The following is a 21,915-nucleotide window of genomic DNA, read 5'->3' as shown; positions in this document are numbered from 1 at the left end:
GAAAACAAAATGCATTTGCATAATAAAACAAATTTCACAGAACACTTTTCTCCCTCAAAATAAAACTCATGCAAATAGAGCAAAAAGAGCCTTGTAATTAGTCAAACTTGCTGTTAAGTTAATGCACATTGCCTGTGATGGAGTCTTGGGAAACAGCTTTGTGCAAACAAGACCAAGCAGAGAATAACAGTCACACTTCACAATCTCTTACCGGACTGGGCTCCCCACAGGAACCCTTATCAAACGAGTCTGAACCACTAATTTGACAAATAACTCAGTGTAAACTAACTCAATGCAGCGACTAGCAAAGGAAAGGAGGAACATTCATTATGAGCCATAAGGAGCACAAATTAAAATATTAATGCAACATATGCATGAGGTTTATTAAAACATGCATTAAAGCCTGACAACCGAGAGGTGACACATTTACCCCAGGGGTGTATGTCACGCTAACCGCATATCAGTTTTCTAGCTGCTAAAAATGAACCTTGGTCGGCAGAAAGTGTTTGTAGAAATTACAGCAGCACATAATACCATACTTTCCATGCTGTACCAAGTCAAAATTGCATTGTTGAGGGAAAAATATGTTGTATCGGCAATAAGTCAGATTTTATTATTGCACTCGGAGATAATGTAACAGTAAAAATAAAATGATTACTGACATTTTAAACACTATAAACACGTATTTTAGTTCACCTACAGTAACTTCAAAATAGTGTTAATGAAATAGTGTTTTGCTCATGAAAACTATGATATTCACCAACAAGATGAGACAACACAAATGACACCATCATTGAAAACTAACTATTATTATATCAACATGAAATATCATTGACGAAAAAGGACTAGACTAAAATGCACTTTAAAAATAAAATAAAAACTCTATATCCAAAATCTCTCTATAATTTCATCAACAAAAAAAACGAGGAGAAAAAAAAATAGAGCTTACAAGGTTTTCATGCTAGGGGTTGCCAGATGTCAAGAGCTGAAATCCCCCATCAGAGCTTTTCTGTGCTTATAGATGAAAAAAAAGCACAACAATTCTAAAACTTTTCCAATGACAACAATCATGATGAGTAATCGTGGTTATAATTGCTATTAGTTTAACCATTATGCAGCACAGCTAAAATGTGACTTTTTCATTGACTAAAACTAGACTAAACAAAAAAAAAAAACAGGACAGGCTGACTAAATATGATAAAAACTAAAATGGACATTTGACAAAGGACTAAGACTAAAAAAAGCTGACAATATTAACACTACTCCATAACAGTGGGGATTTATTTAAGACTGCAAGGGAAGCTCGGCTTCCCCTATAATGTCAAAAAATTAATGGTCAAATATGTACTATTGTGTTAACATTTTATCGACTAAAAATGCGTTAGAACACGTTCATCTTGAAGACGAGTTAGTTCAGAATCAGCTACATACAGCAGGTCGGCTGACTGGATTTCCTTCTCATACACTCCCGTAGCGTCAGTGCATTTCGCTGCTGAAGCCGAGCGTCCATTGACTTCAATGGGGCTGCTTTGAACTGTTTTTTTCAGTGCTTCGAAACTAGACGGTCATTATGTCCCGCCCACGGACGCTCAGCGTCTCTGGGGTGAATGGAGGAGTGGGCTGGCCTGGACTCCGGGCTTCTGCGTGATGATTGGAGGGTCTGTCGAAAGACTGCATCTCAGTTTGATTGACAGCGGTTTTGTACTATAAAAAGTTGCTGACGCTGAAGCTATTCGAGCTCAGTCCCATAGCAGCTTTGCACTTGGTTCTTATCAATCATTATATATTTTTTTTTATTCATTTATAATGTTATGTTTTAATATACATGCTGCTAACTCGGAAATTTCAAGATATGCGAGCAAAAAATACTCCTGACACTTAGGCAATACGACACGAGCAAGAGTGCTGTTTTTGTTTCGTTCCAATCCAAATCCGCATTGTCTTGGGCGAATCACTGATTCACTGAGCCATTCATAAAAACAGTCATTTGATTCGCTCCTGAAGGATTCAGCCGTTTTGAAAGAATCATTTGAATGACTCAGTGATTCAATCACGAACTTCTGCCTCCTGCTGGCCGTTTTTACGTTTCCCGTCTAAAAGTAGGCATATTACATTATTTTCCAACATATTTCTATATTCAGAATTTAGTATTTAAAACATTAATCTCATAACATTATTTATCCAATTATAAATACAGTCTAAATGAATAAATGCCACATCTAAATGTCACTTCATGCAGCTTCTGTGCAGTGCTAAGATGAGTTTTGTTTAGATCATTTCATGGATAACAATAGCCAGTCATTCATTCACATGAATTAAGTATTCAGAGAATAATATTGTCTGTTTTCAGTTACATCTATTTATTTATTAAATTTTGATTCATTTTGTAGAATTGAATTATAAATTAAGCTGGTATAGTATCGTAAGACATTTTTATGGTATTGTGACAACCCTATTCCTTGTTTCAGTTTAACCTAATTCCCACATTTCCTCCGTCAAGTTTAATATCTTTTTTTTTTAGATTGTTTGCTCATTCATTCATTCATACAGTAGGCTAGGCTAGCGTCACTGGAAAAGATGCCTAGTTGGTAAGACAGGGTCACAGAGCATTTTCTTGAAAAGGAACCTAGGGCAGAATTTATGTATAAATAAACGGACAATTTTTATGATGTAGGCCGAAAATGAGCTTCCCCTCTTTGAAAGACCAGCAGCCGCCACTGCTTCACAACAAATCCTTTAGATGTAACGTTATTCAGAACAGAAAAGGAATGAAAATTCCTTGAAAAAGTATAAAATAAACTAATTATATTGGCTTTCATTATAAACCAATTAGCCAAGCCTAAACTAATTTATGTCAAACAAAACTGAATCTACTGCCATGTGGGAAATGCACTATACGAATAAACTTATGCACATGTACTTCTCTCATTCAGCACCAATCCAAATGCCTTGCATTCTTGATGTTAATTGCAATTCAGATGATAAAAGAAACATGACTTCTATTCAGTAAAATGTGGTACCATTATCAGTAACTGAATCAAACTCACTCAAAATGCGTCAAGTTAAGAGTTTTTTTTTATGCATCATATTTTATTATGCTGCTGTATGTGGGCAGAAACGAATCATATAAAACACTGAGATCACTCACAGTCACATTAACCTTCATCTCGCCAACAGTATCTCATCAGAGACGGCTCATGTGACCTCCACTTCTAATAGTTCTCATTGCTTCCTTAAACATTTCACAACCGTACTGCGTGACTGTAAATTGCCAACTCGCACTGAAAATAATGACCCGCTGATCTTCTGCGGTATAAACGCTATAGCGGTGTTGCACAGTAGGCTGCATACAGTCATCCCACCCAGGTCTAATATATCCCGTGTCTCTTAGTCTTTAGGATGGTGTATGATAATGATGCAGGACAGCAGCAAGGAAGGAAGGAAAGAAAAGAGCATCATTTGGCTTCCTGGCCGCAGTCTACCGTCAGCAGCACCTGCACGCCGGCCGCCCGGTAAAGCAGTATTATTACAATGTCAGCTTTAATCAACATTGTAGTCAGCAGTGAGATTGTGCAGCGCTGCAGTTGTGTAGGAGTGTGGTGTCCTGATCAGCCCACTGACCACTGAAAACACCAGACACAGACAGCAAGGCCTGCCTTCAGCCGCTGTTCAAGCAAACTCTGAGATGCTTTGGGAAACAAAAATAAACAAAATAAATAAATACACATACAGTGCACAGCATAAATGAGTACACCCCCTCTAAAACTTCAGTTCAGCAATTACTCTTTATTTATATGACATGTTAGGGTTCTTTGGAGATATAGTGTTCCAACAAGCCTGCTTGATCAATTACCAAAGAATGTCAAAATTATTCAGAAAAATAAGATTTTCTTATCAAAGTGATAAAATGTTGTTTTTCAAAAATGAGTACACCCTCCTGAAAGTTACTAAATAAATAATAATTTTAAAAAAGTGTATAGGTTTAAGGCTATTTTTTTAGTATATTGATTTTTTTTTTTTTAGTATATTGAACCAAAACTTTTAAAGACAAGTAATTTCCTGACAATTAAAAGTGTTATATAGCCCACTGAATCATACTCAGACTTGATGCTGGCAGCAGTGGAACCACTTGGGAGAGAACTGCCAGGTGACTTATTTCTTAGCATAAAAGAGGACAATGGTACAAGAGGAATACCAAATTATTGTTTTAAGTGTGAAAATATAGCAGAAGTAGCAAAGACATTCAAAAACAATGGACTTGTGACAAGGCTCCTGAAATAATCAGGTCTTCACTTTAAGTTTTCATTTAGTGATGAGTGAATTTTTGCTAGAAAAAGAGCAGGAGAAATAACATGCAAGTGTCTCAGAGCCGGCAAAAGCTATTAAAAGAGTGACACTTTATCTCACAGAGTATGACATGCACGGTTGTTGTCACAACTAGAATTACCTACTGTAGCCCAAGCAAAATAAACTCATTTAACCTCTCCCAAGGCCCATATTTACAAAATAGAGACTTCTGGGAATCCATACTCTTGTCTCAAGAGACCAAGTCAATCATTTCGGATCCAAAAGCATCCAAAATGTTGTGGTGTTGCTAGAGGAGGAGTACAGTGAGAAGTGCTCGGTACCCACAGTGATGTTCAGTGGTAGTAAAGCTCTTATATAGGGATGAGTGAGTGCTGAAGGTGTGAAGGAGTTGTGCTTTATCAACACTGTCATGAATTCACACACCACTGTGTGATGGAATACAAAAACTTGAAACAGAAGATACTACCCTCCCCACATTCCCTCCATTATCGGCCATTTTTTCAGCATGACAATGAAGATAGTCATTCTCCCAAGGTGAAAATCCTTCAGTGGACATGTATTTCACTCAGTCTTAAGGCTCTTGAGCAGCTGTGGGTGATTCTGTAGAGACAAGCTGAGCAAAACTCCCCACTGAAGACCAGAGCATTCAAGGAGGTCATCCTCCAGAAATTAAACAGGACAGATGTGAAAATTTGTCATGAACTTGAACATTCAGTGCCAAGAAGGGTCAGAGCAGTATACTTAAAGTTCTGGAGGACATGCTAAGTACTAGAATAGTAGACATTTGCTGAATTAAATCTAGGGTGTACTCATTTCTGCAATCCTTCATTTAAACAAAATTGGCTAATTTACTTATCTTACAGAAAATATTGGCATATATTTTGTTGTTTTTTTTAAGTGTATTTAATACATTTCAATTCTGCCATCTTTCCATTAATTATATTAGTAATCACTAAGAAAACACATCTTTTATATTTATTCAGAGGAGGTGTACTCATTTATGCTGTGCACTGTACATGCAAACACACATTTAATCAACGTTTCATGTTGTGATTCATCTCAAAGCTACTGGTCAAAAGTTTGGAATCGTATTAGATTTTTTAATGTTTTAAAAGAAGTCTTCTGCTCACCAAGACTGCATTTATTTGATTACAAATCAAGGAAAAACACTAATATTGGGAAATATTATTACAATTCAAAATAAGTATTTTCTATGGGAATATATTTCAAAATGTTTATTCCTGTAATGAAAAGCTGAATTTCCAGCATCATTACTCCAGTCTTAACTATCCTGATCCTTTAGAAATCATTCTAATATTCTGAATATTTCTTCTTATTATCAATTTTGGAGACCACCTCCCTGCTTAATATTTTTGTGGAAACTAGATTGCTGGTCTTTGCTGGATTAAACTGGTCTGACTACCTCTCAGATTACCAATATGCCTCTAAAACCAGCCAGAAATGTACTGTACATATACTCCACATGGCAAACTAATGACTAAAATGACACTCTTTGAGCATCAACGTCTGTGTATGTTTTGTGATAGTTGTGCAGGACTCTTGGTTTATCCAGAGCAGTAAAATAAAAATCCTACACACCCTCTAAGCTATTTGGTTTCCCAGCATGCTCGGCACATTTGAGTTCTTCTCAACCACGGTGACTTTATGATGTTGAGATGCAGTTTTGTCACTTTGACAACAGAGAAACTCATAAAACTTGTGCAAACACTCACTGATGCTGGAGGAAGAAACATGAGATTTTAGGAACGGAGTCTGTTATGCAACTTCTATAGAGGAGTTACATTATTATATCTTATTTTTTAAGTGCTAAACATCTTACACGTAGTGCAAAGGGTTAAATAAATGCATGATCACATAAATACAGTGCAGCATCACTTTTCATTCAATTGCTACTCTGTCAAGCCGTAAACCCAATAACGTTTCATTCAAAATTGAGACGTTACTCTTTATTAACTTCATCATTTTGCAGATTTCTTTTAAGTCTGACTTGATTACATACACACAGAGTAACGTCACACCAGTCTCATATTAGTCTGGTGTGGTTTTAATGCTGAAAAATGCAGGAAACATTAATTCTAACTGAACGCAGGCGGCTGTGGTTTTAAGCACACAATCCAGAACAGTCACACTAGATTAAGACTAAAAATGCTGCTAAAAAAACCTTACGATCAAAGTACCGTCAGGTTGCAGTGACGTCTGAGATCTCTATACGACCAGAAACACACGTCTATTCCAGGCTCATCTGCAGGAAGATCTATTGAAACGATGCCAGTCCTCCAGCTGCGCTGCCACGGGCGTTTAACCCCACGGGTGGAAACCAGAGACGACAGGACGGAGCTGTCTCGCTGCATTCCCGTCTAACCACCCATAACACACCTTCACCTCCATCTAACTGCATCCAACATCTCATTCTCATGTGATTTTAATACGAGCTGACTTTATATTAGTCCAGTCAAAGAATAAATGTCACTGGAAATATTCCTCAGCTAATATTGGAGATGGACTCATTTGAATTTATGGAGATGAGTTTTAAATATGCAATGAATTTTGCATTTTTAAAAATGCAAATCTACTAAATGCATTAATTTTAATGATCAATTTTAATTACACTATCAAGATTGAACCTTAAGGTGTGTGCTTTTGAGGGCTGGGCCATGTTTAGTTATATTTATTATAATTAAATATAAAAACATAATTAATTATTTATATAATGAATGAACATAATGTAATAAATTATATTTAATAAACACAAAACATTAAAGACGATTGCACTGGCAATATAAATTAAACACTGTGATGCTTTTAATGCGCATTTTATCTGGCCAATAAACTGTCATAGATTAGTTTAAGATCATTTCTTAATTATCTTTAATTAAACTGTAATTTATGCCTTGCAGAAAATATTTTAATCTACTTGAAGTGAGGGTTTCTCTAAATAAGGGTTTTCCAAAATGGGATTCAGTGTTTAATAATTAATTCATTAATTCATTAAATAAGTGAACAGCTAATAATAAAATCATAAAAATCAAAATAAATAAATAAAACAAATCAAAAACTCTGTTATTTAAAAAAAAATATAAAATGCAATATTTTATTTGTGACCATTAACCGATATTGCAAACATGCAAAAGTGTTGTTAATTATTAAAACATTCATTTAAAATCTCAGGTGGACTATTTTAAAGGGGTCATATCATGTGATTTCTTATTTTCCTTTTCTTTAGTGTGTAATGTAGCTGTTTGTGCATGTATAAGATCTGCAGAGTTACAAAGCTCAAAGTAGCCTTTCCTGTAGCTCAAATAGTAGAGCATGGCGCTAGCAACGCCAAGATCATGGGTTCGATTCCCAGGGAAAGCAAGAGCTGATAAAATGTAAAAACTGTAACTTGAATGCAATGTAAGTCGCTTTGGATAAAAGCGTCTGCTAAATGCATAAATGTAAAAATGTAAATGTAAAAGTCTCCCACAAAAGGATTTATTCTATCTAAAAGAGAAGGCTGATCCAGACCGGGCTAAATCGCCTCATTCAAACATGCCCCCACATGTCTACGTCACGATGTGGAAATATTTGCGTAATGCCGCCCAAATGTGCACGCAAAGAAAGAAGGCGTGGTTTCAGTAACCGCAGTAGTGTTGATGCAGCCATGTCAGGGAGACGCTGTGTGTTTCTGTGCGAAAGCAAAAGCACTTTATTTGGCCTTCCGGAAGTAGATACAATTAGGAATCATTGTTAAGATTTGTTTACAACAGAACAGCACAACCCAAATGTTCAAATTTGTCCAACACATTTTATCGACGACAGTTTTGTGAACCTAGGAGAGTACAAGGCTGGCTGTGCACAAAGGCTACTTCTAAAAAACAATGACACGTTTGAGAGAGGCGGGGCATAGAGGACCTTCAATAATGTACAGTATTTTAAAATAATGTGTTTTCTGAACATTAAAGCATGTCAACAAATTCTGTTACACCAAATACACAAAATGATGATCTTTAAAATAACATCATATGACCCCTTTAAGTCAAAAAGGCTCAGAAAACAGCTTTACGTTCGATAGTCCCAGAGTTACATAGAATATTGTCAAAAACCTGGAAAATATATATTTTTTTTACTATAAACAACCAGCCTCAAAGCAACACAAGCACTTTTAAAAACAATCTCTCATTCCACTGTGTCAAAAGCAGAGAGTCAGAGTGAGAACGCTTTCAAGCACTTAAACTGGGAGACGATTTCCCAAACCATTTTAAATATTTCATTAGGAATTCATGTTGCTTCATGCATGGTTAGCGGCCTCGACTCACGGAGAGGTCAGACAGAGTGCAGCACACAGACAGGTTATGAGCCCAGTTCACTGACGGGGCACTTCATTCTCACTGCTGTAAACCTTTCACCACCGACAACCAGCACACACTGAATGCTTTTCTGGAATAAAGAATATACTTGCAGTTTTCCTGGCAGAGGTGTTAAATATGACATTAAACGTTGAAACAAAAGTCACTCATGTTGTGCAAGTCCTAACAGTGCTCTTTAGCCAAGACTATTTTCATAGTAGTCATATTTGCAACATAACATGCACATTATGGATGCATCTGCATGGATTCTCACACAGAACAATGAATCTGTCATGCATATGCACGACTCGCACACGTGAAGCAGTCGTCCAGATGGGTGACCATGAGCACAGATGTGCTTTGTGATATAAACACATGCAACTGCATCAGAATCTGTGTGACACTGAAGACTCAATTTAGATAGGCCTATGCCTCTGTTTATCTACAAGAACTCTAATGAGCAAAATCTACCAAAAATCTGAACATGATTAGCAAAAGGGTGAAGAAATGTAAAAGACAGATCATTTTGACACATTTAATGGAAATGGTTTATAAAACCAATATCACATTTTTATAGCAGAAAAATGCATGAAATCATTTACTTCTATCACACACACTGAAATAAATGGTTTCACTCAGAACTTCTAGTAAATTTCACAAATAATTACAAAAGAAATGGCAAGTTACATTGAATTAAACATTTTGAAGTAGACTGAAAGAGTATTTTCTTGTAAAACCTACTGCAATAATCTGTTTTATTTACAACTTTGAAAAGTTCTTACAGTGCATGCATTATGAAAGCAATATTAAAAAATAAACCTTACTTTCATTTTTTTTTTTTGCATAAAATGAACCTCAAGAATGGATTTATCGATCATAGGTGTTCGTTTATTCATTTTTTTCCCCATTGATGTCAGAATATCAATGCAAGTAAAGATTTTTATCAGACTACTACACATCAATAACCTAAACAAACATTAACTGCTACGTGACTAAATCAAATACGATTGGCTCCTACATAGCTTAACCTTTCAAACACTGCAAAGGTGTACAGTTAAATAATAAACAATACAAAAATAAATCTAACTATAATATTCGCTACAGTGGCTGCATCCATATCCACAGTCACATAATGCTGCTTCCAAACAAACACATTTACACAATTATTCACAGCAAACAAACCATTCAAGCTTTGTTTTCAAACAAAGTTTACTCACTAGCAAATATGAGTCATGTTTTTGACGGATAAAAAAAAAAACAAGCAATTTCTGAAAACGTGTGTCCTTCACATGATGCACCAGGCCAGAATAAGGCTTTTTATGGCATCTGCAATGTAAATAAAGATTCATCAACAGATGAATATCAGTGGATTACTGCATTTGTTTATTTCACTTATTAAATATCAAACCGAGTGGTCTGGTCTCTGTTGTGGCCGAATATTCAGACAAATTAAATTAATCCGCATGCTGCACAAGATCTGTAAGTAAATTGGCTCTACAAGCAAACTGAAGTTCTTCATTTTCAGATGAGTAAACAAAAGCGCAAGCGCCACCATCGATTTTCATTCACAACTGGCCTATTTAACGCAACGCTGCAGCCATGCACACAAAAGTCCAGACGCTGTCAGCAACCTCTGAATGAGTTCAAGACGCTGGTCTGTTCTATGGGATCAGCACAATGCTGGAGTAAAAATAGTGCAAAGTCTGCCTTGAAATAAGGGGGACAGATGAATCAAAAATGATTCTGTCATCATTTGTTCACCCTCATGTCACTCCAAACCTGCAGGACTTTTGTTCTTCTGTAGAAGATATTCAAAGAAGTTCAAAAGCATCATAAAAGTAGTGTACTTTGTTTTGTCACGTAAAAGTAGTATGGACTAAATTTATCCTTTTAAGTTTGAAAGCCTCAGACGGAGTCATTTTGTTTCCAAAGAAAAAAGAAATTCAAACAGGTTTGGAACAACATAATGGTGAATAAATGACAGAATTTTGTACTTCTGCACGAACTACTACTTTAACAACAACGAATACAGGAAACAGTACCTTGAGCGAGGTGCTTTCTATTCAATCTTCTGAAGAATAAAGTTAGAAACGGCTCCTTCCACACAAAGGCCATCTTGTAAGGAGAGCACATGACCCAGTTCTAGAAGGGTGCTTCAATAACATTAGCAAAAGCAATTAACCTTTAGCCCGCAGCTCCTTAAAGTGAACAGGGTGCAAATATGTTCCTTTATTCACACTGATTACATATACTATAATAGACAAGCATCTGAGATACTGACCTAGAACGGATGGAAACCCACGTATAAACTCTTTGAGACAATGTGGCCTTACCAACTTTGTTTTCAGATAGAAAAAAAAACACTCCTAGTTCTCAAAGATGACTACTTAGGGGAAAAAATGATAATGATAAACCAGTCTAAGGAGGTTTATGCTTGTCAAGCTGATGTTTAGCTGGTCTAACCCCATCTAAATCCAGCAAAACAGACCAGTTTGGCCAGTCTGGGAGACCAGACGATCACTTTAGGTTAGTTTTTAAGCTATTTTTCAGAAGGGCCACTAGACTACATGCAAATATAACTTTTTGTTCCCTTGTAAAATAGCTTATTTTAGCACAGTTCTGATGCAAAATGAACCATCAATGACCATAATAATGTATTATCTAATATATAAATGACTGTTTTACTTTGTGGTGCTGATCACTTTGTAAATACAATAATTCTGCATTGACTTTAAAGCAGCATAATGTTCTTTCATCGTTCAGCTTCAATTCCAATGAAACAGCAGAACCAGATAATCAAGCTCCGCAGGTTTGCTTGAAAATTACAGGCGGATTTTTTGGAGGCCTGAAACTCAGCAGGAAAGATTTCCAGGAGCTGGATTGGTCCCGTCTAATCTGAAAGAAACATCCACTTCAGGGTGATTCGTATTTTCTGAATGTAAAAGAACAGCTTGCATGCAGGTGTGATTTTAGCATATCAAAAAATACTGGCCATCTCAGGAGATGAACGGGGTTACTGGAGGTTAAACAGGAGATTTACTGTTAAACCTCAATCAACGTACAAGCTCTTTAAAAACTGAAACAACGTGAAACGGCCACTGAATATTAATAAAGACATTAGATAGTCAAACCCAGTTCTCAACAAGACCACTGAGATGATGATTGCAGGAAATGTTCAGATTCAAGTAAAAATAGGTTTGGTTTTGGATGTTTCAAATCACCCCAAAACCTAGATGATGTAAGAACCCTCATAATAGAGAAGACATAGAAACTGGATATCAATATTGATAAAATTTTACCATTAACACCTAATTAATTTACGATAGTATCATAATTAGCATATGAATGAAGTGTTTTTAGCACAGTGATTCATAACCTTGGCCTGGTAACTCAAGGATCCTGGGTTCAAATCTCATAAAGGCTCAAACAGTCACCTGAGAATTGAGCAACATTTGCTTACTGGAAAAAATGTGCTGCTGTCTACATTTTGCATAACTGCTAAAATATACCTACACTTACAATTCACTATACTTTCCAGCTGATAAATTCTAGTGGCAGTAAAACACCAATAGCTTTTATTCTTTTTCACAAAGTGGCAGAATATTTATTAATAAAGACTTATTTGCATGCTTAATACTATGACCTCAAAACACTTTCATCATAGTGCATGATTTGTAAACTAATATATTTAGATTTTTGCATTACATAACCTGCTCTAGATGTTTGGCTTTTCTGACATAGTAAACGTGCTTGTAAGCTAACCTGGTACAGCATTGCAATTGCAATTTCGAGCATTTAATGTCACAGCACAAAGAAAAGAAAAGAGCACAAAGACTTGTAGAAGCAAAATGAAATTGCATGGTTATTTCAGCAGATACTGTTCATCTGTTTCAGATAAAACTGAACATGCTTTTAGCACTGCTCATTTGACTTCTGGGTCTCAAAACGTTCAAGAAGCAACACAATATCATTTTGCAGAAATGTCATCACATGCAAATATTTCCAATGAGCCTTTTCCCAATTAGAATAAACACTTGCAAAGCATATCAGCCACTGAATTATGCAAATTAGGGTCTTATGTGGTTATTTAATACATGAACTACTTATTCATTAGATTTCCAACAAAAATAACTACATTGAGACTCCACTACAACAATACAAAATTACTCACACTGTGATAAACATGCATTCAAATTGTATTATAATTCATAATGTTGTAGTGACAAACTAATTTTCCGAATCCAATGCGCTGACATTGCAGATCTCACGCTTTTCCATGCACATACAACTTGGGTTTTCCCTTTAATCTCCATCTATATATCCTGACATACGCCAGTTAAGTTGTCTGGATGTAAGAGGCAAAGGAACAAGCTCCTCTGAGACCGTCACACAGCAGGGATCCCAGCGTGAGATCTCAGCCACAACACCATCCTCAAAGAACCACATCCATCATCTTCATAAAGGCCTCGAGAGCACAAACCACCAGTGACGAATCACATCCACAACATATTCAAGGAATGTCCCGGGTTTAATACAACTTAAACAGGGTGGACAACATCTGCACAGAAAAAAAAAAATTCAACTGCTGCCTCCGTTTGATTTCTAATCATAATAATCTTCAACATTAAATCACTAAAGCACTGATATAGGATGAAATGTCCTGCTGAATTTCAAAACTACTCACCACACGGCGTCTCTGACCGATGCACATCATATAGGACAGTCGTGCGCTTTTCTCCTCTAAATCACACGCCACCTGTTAAAGAAATGAGAAACGTCCATCATGGAATAAGTCATTAATCAGATGATTTTACAGAGCGCTGCTCAGAGGACACAGGGACACTTAACATGGTTTTCAATGTCAAGTCAGCATGAACCTGTTTTTAACGACCCCTCAAAGACAATAAATCAGTTCTGTAGCCATAAATGATTTCCAGAGCAGCAGCATCAACTGTTATTAAAACAGAAGAATAATAGTGCGTAGAAACACATGAAACCTTTATGAAAGAAGCCATTAGTGAAAAAGATTAAAACAAAAGACAAATAAAAGAATTTATAATGTAATTAAAAATGGTATGACTCCCACAATTACCACCAAATTTAAAAATCATACAAATATTACAACAAATACCACCAAAATGTACGTTATAAATTATAAATAAAAATTATATATGACCTTGGACCACAAAACCAGTCATAAGGGTCAAGTTTCTGAAATTGAGATTTATACATTATCTGAAAGCTGAATAAATAAGCTTTCCATTCATGTATGGTTTGTTAGGACAGGACAATATTTGGCCGAGATACTGTACAACTAGCCTATGTGAAAATCTGGAATATGAGGGTGCAAAAACTCTAAATATTGAGAAAATCACCTTTATAAGGAACACTCCACTTTTTTTGAAAATAGGTTCATTTCCCAACTCCCCTAGAGATAAACAGTTGAGTTTTACCGTTTTCGAATCCATTCAGCCGATCTCCGGGTCTCGCAGTAGCACTTTTAACTTAGCTTAGCATAGATCATTGAATCGGATTAGACCATTAGCATCTCGCTCAAAAATGTCCAAAGAATTTCGATAATTTTCCTATTTAATGCTCGACTCTTCTGTAGTCACACTGTGTACTAAGACCGACGGAAAATGAAAAGTTGCGATTTTCTAGGCCGATATGGCTAGGAACATACTCTCATTCCGGCGTAATAATCAAGGAACTTTGCTGCCGTACCATGGGTATGATACCAATGATATTACGGAGACCCGGAAATCGGCTGAATGGATTCAAAAACGGTAAAACTCAACTGTTTAACTCTAGGGGAGTTGGGAAATTAGCCTATTTTCAAAAAAAGTGGAGTGTTCCATTACACTCAAAAAAATTATTCTTGGCACAATTTTTTTATTAATTATTTGCATCTATTTGATTTTATTTAAATAATCGTTTTTTTTTTTTTTTTAAATGTATGTACTTCGATTTCTTAATATAAATCTGTTAACTGAAAAACTATTAGATTTAATCAGTTAAAAATTACGAATAGGGTTTAAATACAGCTGGCTCTGAAACAAGTCAGGTCCAATTACAAAGAAAGATCGATTAATACATTTAAAAGAAATTGACAATTTGAAGTAAAATACTGAAATGGTGTTTTCTTGTAAAATGTACTCAATGTTTAATATTTTTTTAAAAATTGTTATGCAGTGCAAGTGATATCAAGCCACTTGACCGTCCTGGAACAACATAAGTGCTCTTGTTTTTAAGTTTGGCTGTGTCCAGTTCCATCAGAATTCTCTTCTTCTTAAGGTAGTATAGTTCAAAATAACTGGCTATACATTTAATTCTTATTTTATACTGCCAGGCCAAAAAAGGTCGCTGAATGGATTTAAATGAGTAAATACTTGATATTTAAGGACTGACTATTTCAAAAATTCTGATGAATTTTGTTGTCATGCTGGAATGTGTACATTAGTACGTCCTCCAACATGGTTGTTTAAGAAATGAAAAGCTACGCACTGCAAGCCGGAAACATAAAAATCACTGCAATAATCATCCAATTCTAGACTCTTCAGCATTTGCTTATTTAAATCCAAATGGTGACTTTTTTTTTTTTTTTTTTGGACCAGGCAATTTGAATGAGTTTGTAAACATTGTGCCCTTAAATGTCTGAATATGACACTGTGACTGGCATTGGAACACTACTCATTCTCTTTGTTTATCCTCCAGGACTGTGAAAATGCAGAGGCTGAGTCTGGAATTGCACAGACAACAGTACATCTTTCGTTCAGAGGGTGCTGGTGTTAGACCAACCTACGGCTGCTGGTGTGGATGTTCTGCAGTGTCACTCTTGGGTGTTTGATGCTTTTTGGACTGATTTATGTGCTTAACTGAAGCTACGTAATGGAGCTCAAGTGCACGTTTGAAGAAAATCCTGGATACAACCAAGCTGTCACCAAAGAACTCTTGATAATTGAGATATCATTTTTGAGATGTCAAATTTTTGTACTTGAGTCCATTTAAGTGTTAAAAGTGTTCCTTTTGTACTCATGTACTCCTAACATATAATTAAATATGCATGGAAAGTGTTGTGGTGCAGAGCCTTATGGCATTTTTTCTGACCATTATCCTACTGTTCTAAATTATTGCATGGCACAGAATTTTATTTTATTTTATTTTAATTTATTTTTTTAATGTTAGTGCAACGTAAGCAGTACTGTTATCATTGATTTACCTCATGTATCTGTCTACCTCAAATTTGCACAGTTCTTGAGGAAACTGATCTTATTTCTGCACTCTGTTAAGAATAGTTAAAATTGTTATTTTTTCTGTTAAAGTTTGTTTTTGTTGTTTTTTTGCATTTATTTCTGCAGTATGGTTTGATTGTGGCAAAAATGTTTGAAAATAGTGTTTAACCTTAATGTGCATGTAAATATGAAGGCACTTTTTGTTTCTTGTTGTTGCACGCAAGTGTATGAACAACACTGTAGTATGTCTTGCTAGCTCATATATAGCCAAATGCTTTGAAGCATTAATAAATTGATATAATGTAACAGGGTGGTCTTGCTGTTCTTTTTTGTGTGTGTTGTAGTTAGATTTTGTTGTAGCACAGTGTTATTGGGTGGGGTAGGATTAAATATATGAAATACGTTGGGTTTATGATAAAAATTATGTAAATCTGATGCATTTTAAGTACATTGGGTTTATTACCTAATAATACATATACATGTTTCTTATGCATTTAAAACAAATTTGATTCATTGTTACTATTACTATTACTTCTTATTACTAACTTGTTTCATTTACATAAGGTTGGCAAATTTGCATCACATAAAATGTATTAGTTTGTTTAAGTTAAAAATAGGTAATCAAAATGGATGGAAATTTTATATGCAATTGAAATACATAAATCTTAAGAATTGGGCCTAATTATTATTATTTTTGAGTCAAAGTTGTCCAAATTAAGTCCTTAGCAATGCATATTACTAATCAGAAATTACATTTTGATATATTTACGGTAGGAGATTTACAAAATATCTTCATGGAACATGATATTTACTTAATATCCTAATGATTTTTGGCATAAAATAAATAATAATAAAAAAAAAAAATAAAGATAATTTTGACCCATACAATGTATTGATGGCTATTGTTACAAATATACCAGTGCGACTTAAGACTAGTTTTGTGGTCCAGGGTCACACAAACACACATATATACATACATATACATATACATATACATATACATATACATATACACATACATATACATACACATACACACAAACACACAAACACACAAACACACACACACATTAATTACAATGAAAATGTCACAATGCAACAACAACAAAAAAAAACATAATGTCCTAAAATTAGGCTTTATTTAATGCATTTTTGCGATTTTGTTGCGAAATATGCCTCAAACAGGTTTCGTTAGATTCACTCGTCTCTTCTGAACTCCGTTCAAACAGACGAGTGCTTCAGATGAGTGTAAAGTCGCTCGTTCTCTGCAGAAGATCTGTTCTGCATTCTTCGTAAAATCTGGGCTGGATCTGAAGCTCTCCAACACTTACTGAAGCCTAAAGACCTAAAAACCAGAGTCAACATGACGACAGCGCTCAATTAATGCCTTTTCCAAGACAGATCTCCACTTAGTTTGTCTCATTCTTCTGCCCGTCTAGTCACCACAGAGCTGAAGGTCTGGCAGCAATTTTAACCATCTGTGTGATTTTACAAACCTCTAAATATGTAAGCTCATTGTGGAAAATGTAAATTTGCTCTTGAAAACATTAGGCTGCAGATATAAGCAAACGTTTCTTCAAACGCATGTGTGTAATTAGACTTTTAGGAGCGATTGACAGCGTTAGATGAACAAGCTTTAACTTCATTAAGTGGCAATTAGTGGCACAGCATAATATCTGAAAAACATTTTTTAGCAAATATTTAAGGATGGCTTTTCGTTTGAATGATTTGAAACATTTTCTGACAGAAATTCCAGCAAATGAGACTTAAACTGACCTGCGCAACCTGACGGCCACAAAGGTCACAAATCTGTCAATCAGCAGCACTATCATCTGAACAGCCACTGAACTGGAGTCTACAGCATCAATAATTCATCACAGCACCTGACAGACATGAACTAACCAGGTAAATCAGAGCTTATCACCTGAACAAATCAATTAATAGATTTCAGCATAATGAATCAGATCAGCACTGCTACACACAATTACTATTGTCTTGATTGCTTGCGAGGGAAGAAAGCAGCTTGATTTAAGAGACAGAAATGCGAGAGACTCCATCTTCTTCAAATCAATATCGATCACGACATGTGAAATTAACACACATTTAAATAATGATTGACAACCATCATATGCATCTACTGCAGTTCAATGCCAAACGGCCACATCTCTCCTCATTTAAAGGTGTCAATCAAACACTTTGACAAGAAGAAAGAAGCATGTTTAAGCCAATTTATTAAATAATTAAAAGTATATGATACTGCAACACCTCAGGGCAGTTTCCAATAACAGAATGAAATGTTTAATATGGACTCGCCCAGCAATTGCCATCATTTTACCAGCAGTTCAAATTAACTCTACGGGTCTGTATGTCTACACAAATACAACAAATCACAAACAGATAGTGAGTGAAGTGAGACTCAATACAGATCACAACTTAAACACACTGAAGAAATTATTCCATGTTTGCTTTGATGTCAAATAAATGTTATTAAATTGATATCCTTTTGTTTTATTTGTTTTATAATTTTATTTCAATTTGCTGATTTCATTTCTGACCGAGTGTACTTGTGGCTCGACGTTTATGTATTTAGCAGAATTTTATATCCAAAGCAGAAAAATTTACAAATATACAAAATTACACAATAAAATATTTGACACAGACATCTATATCACATCGTGCCTGTAATATCTGTCAATCAAACTCATGTAAGGTACTTTGTGAACAAAAAGTAAAGATTAAACAAAAAATATAGGTCTATTAATCAAAAATTATAATCTCAATTAACCAAAAATCATCAACTCAGTGATACATGCATCAAAACCATCTGCTCATGACTAAAGTGTTTAATATGGATATAGTTACATGCAACATTAAATACTTAATACTGACCTTTCAATTTAAAAATAAATGAATAAATAAAAATTTACAATAATTGTCATTTAACCAACAATAACAACTAACTATATAGCAACATAAAAAAAAGACCGTCATAGTCAAATATTGATTGCAACATTTCTGAAAGCAGTTTCGATGATTTCACACCTGTAACTGTTTAGAAAGTGAAAACTGGCATCTCCTGTGACTCTTTTCCTAAATTTAGCAGAACAGAAGGAGCGTGCTACACTAATGTCCTGTCAAAAACATGCTGCTATAGATCAGCTCTAGATCAGAACACCTGTGTTATACAATCTATAGTGTCTAGAGAGGAAATAAAGCCGCCTTTGCTGCTGTTCCGTTAGTCTCCCCTCATGAAACACACATGCAGAATCTCTGCTGTATCGCTGGTTAATTCCAGCAGCGCTAGTTTGTAAAGCAGTCTGGTGCTGATCTAAACTCCAGCTCTTACCTTCAGACGAAGCTGAGCGCGTTTCTTTCATTGTGTGAGAATCCCTCGCGCTGCTGTCAGTGATGATGCTGAGCGCTCGTGCACGCGCTGATGGGAAGATGAGGAGGAGGAGGATGATGAGGCTGGGCTCTTCAGCGAGCGTGTGTGTGTTCGGAGAGTCAGCGCGCTCTGACGGCCTGCGGTGCGCGCCCGTGTGTGTGTGTGTGTGTGTGTGACAGCCCTTCTGCTCCGCCCCTTTAACTCTATTATTACTAAACACACAGCGCCACCTGTCGAGACAGAGAGAGAGAGAGAAGAAGCAGGTGCATCAAATTTCAACAACAAAAGTCTTTACAGATGAAAAGCTTAATAGTCCAGGTTCTGTGTTTAATGCATGCATGCCAGCGATGTTACAGTTAATAAATATAAGCTATGCACTAAGTTCAATATATTAATATATATTCCTTGTGTATTATGTACATACTCGTGTGTGTGTCTGTCTGTGTGTGTGTGTGTGTGTGTGTGTGTGTGTGTGTATGTGTGTGTGCCTGTTTTTCTATTCAGGTGGGGACTTAAACCTGAATACACAGACTCAGGGGGACTCATGTCACGGTGGGGACCTAAATTGAGGTCCCCACGGGTAAACAAGCTAATAAATCACACAGAATTAAGTTTTTTGAAAATCTAAAAATGCCTGTAGTTTCCTGTAAGGGGCAGGTTTAGGTGTAGGGTTGGTGTAGGACAATTGAATATACAGTCTGTACAGTAGAAAAAGCATTACGCCTATGGAGAGTCCCCACAAGGATAGCAAACCAGACATGTGTGTGTGTGTGTGAGAGAGAGAATATTATATTATATTATATTACTATATATTATATTATATTGTAATCATGCGCGAAACTGTCTAACTGAACTCAGACATTTCCAGTGAAAGTTTAAACTAGGGGAATGTATAAAAAATATTTGGTTTGAAATCAGTACAATACAAGTACTGAAATAACATCTACTCAAATGTTAGTAATAGGCTATAGCAAAGGAGAAACAACCATTCATGATTTTTTACTAGAACAAGTGATTAGTTTGTTTATATGTTCATCTCATGCATTTGACAGAACATCTGCACATTCTTAATCTTCAGTGTTAATTTACAGTCAATTTAAATGCATGTCAAATTCTATTCGGCAGCGTCTCAAATTCACATTTAATACATGACTGACATCTACTGGTGATGATGTGCACGTGCAGAAGAACTATGCACAAAGAATTTTACTCACTTTTTGAAAGCACTTTAAAGTTTAAAGTGAGAGATTTTAGTGAACAAATCGGTGCATGAAAGTGAACAAGAAACATTGGCTCATGTCGAAGATTTAAACGCCATTACAGCAGTGATACCATAGCAATGTTTGAACTGCCACAGTGTATGTATAGCTTCTCCTGCAAGTATTTTTAAGGGTTCTCTAGATTCACATCGCTGCTCAGGACTGCAGTGTTAACACACAATGAAGCACTAAATCCATTTCAATAAACAGGTGATAGAGACAGAGACAGGCTTTCAGTTTCAAACATAAAGCCTTTATTTGTAGAAATAGGTCTACTTTAATTTACAAAGGACTTATATATTTATAAACTGAATAGATTGGTTCTCAAAATCACAACAATAAGAATACTGAATTGCGTCTCATATTTGTGTCCACTTCAAAAATAGAAAGAAAAAGTTAATAAAGGGTTAGAGAGACATCTGGTGGTGAGACGAACGTACTGCACTGGATTCACACACTTATTTGAGCTTGAAATACCAAACCATCCCTGTACTGATTTTAAAATTTGACAAAGAACAGAACAGTTTTACCTGCCATTGTTTTATTTTTTATTTTTTTAAACAGAAACATTCCAATTTGAAATGAATCAGATGATCACTAAAATGTTAAAATGTAAAACACAAATGTACCATTTCATTTGATTTATCATTGTCATACCAAAAATCACCTGTCCTCAAACAAAACACATCAATACAAATTCAAATAAATATACAACTTAGGAAAAACAGAAACACACAAGTATTAGTGTAAACAGTTTTAAAATAATACTATTTTTGCATGTCTAGACAGAACGGAGTTCATTTTACTTACACATTTTATAAATCCTGCCATCATCCCGTACCTTTGCCTCTCACCATTCCTACCACATCCCCTCGTCCACCTCCATCCCTCCCTATTCTGTTGCTTGAACTTTATCATCTTCAGTCTTTGCACACGCATCTATTCACTTCTGCACTTAGTTTTTCTGGATTTTTTTTTTTTTTCTTCAGAAAATTGCATTGTAATTTTTATTTATTCATTGATGTAAAATTCTTAACTTTTCAGTAATACAGGTATAACTGAAATGTTCTACAAATGGATACGATAACTTTTCCATAGCATTTGTCTTTTTTTTATTATAATGTTTTTGTATGATGTTTTAAAATGTACTTGAGTATGTTTGTAGTAATACAAATATACTATAAACATACTTGTATTTCAAGTACATTTTTAATACATTTAATAGTATGTTTTTTGTTTTTCACCAAAGTATATATGCTGCTGTACTTTTTTTAATGTACTTATGAATGTATGAATTTGAATAATGTACTTATGAATACTGTATAAATATTTGTAATGTACATAATATGTAATACATTAAAGCTTTCTACATATGAAAGTGT

The 21,915-nt window shown here is 35.3% G+C and overlaps 1 protein-coding gene across 1 annotated transcript in view; it reads right to left on the bottom strand.

The window, feature by feature from the left end:
* LOC131523453 (kelch-like protein 29) overlaps window positions 1-19,428 on the bottom strand; it is a 143,231-nt gene extending 123,803 nt beyond the window's left edge. Inside the window, exons 1-2 of the mRNA XM_058749847.1 lie at window positions 19,236-19,428; window positions 13,342-13,413 (exon numbers count right to left, since the gene is read on the bottom strand). The gene's annotated coding sequence lies outside the window, so the exon portion shown is untranslated. The remainder of the gene's footprint in view (window positions 1-13,341; window positions 13,414-19,235) is intronic.
* Window positions 19,429-21,915: the final 2,487 nt, after the last annotated feature.

The sequence above is a fragment of the Onychostoma macrolepis genome, chromosome 17 (genome assembly GCF_012432095.1).
Source record: "Onychostoma macrolepis isolate SWU-2019 chromosome 17, ASM1243209v1, whole genome shotgun sequence".
In the NCBI taxonomy this organism is placed as follows: Eukaryota; Metazoa; Chordata; class Actinopteri; order Cypriniformes; family Cyprinidae; genus Onychostoma; species Onychostoma macrolepis.
Note: the sequence above shows the minus strand (reverse complement) of the source record. Positions and strands in the feature narration are given on the sequence as shown.